Raw genomic sequence first — 551 nt, forward strand, 5'->3', positions numbered from 1 at the left:
TTGAGAATACTTGTTAATACAATTAACTAATCACACTACTTAAAATGCAAATAATCATTTAACCTTAGACTTTAGAACAAAGTTCTTCTGTAGTTCAGATAAATAATACTAATGAAGGTGGTAATATTATAATTTTTTTAAAGGATTTGTATTATATAAAATAGTGGGTTTAATTGTTTAAAGTGTTTTTGATGCAAAAGATTTTCTTTAATCTTAACAATAATAATCACGTATGATTTTTATACAAGTCCAATATACAAAAATTGAATCAATATTTAAATTCACATCTAAAATTTATTTCAAGTCTTAAATTATCACTTCAAATTTAGTGGTTTCAATTTGAACTTTGAATTTTTATTTATGAATAATTTTTATTGTTGAAATTAAAAAACGCAAATCGAATTAATCCCCAAAATAATTTCTCTCATTTTTATGCGATAAATTCAAAATTATTAATATTGTTTAAATCCATTAGTTTCTTTTTTATTTTTTGCTAGTGCATAAATACAAAACTTTGGTAAATTTTTTAAAATTTGTAAGATAATATAATT

Source organism: Arachis ipaensis, chromosome B01 (genome assembly GCF_000816755.2).
Source record: "Arachis ipaensis cultivar K30076 chromosome B01, Araip1.1, whole genome shotgun sequence".
Classification (NCBI taxonomy): Eukaryota; Viridiplantae; Streptophyta; class Magnoliopsida; order Fabales; family Fabaceae; genus Arachis; species Arachis ipaensis.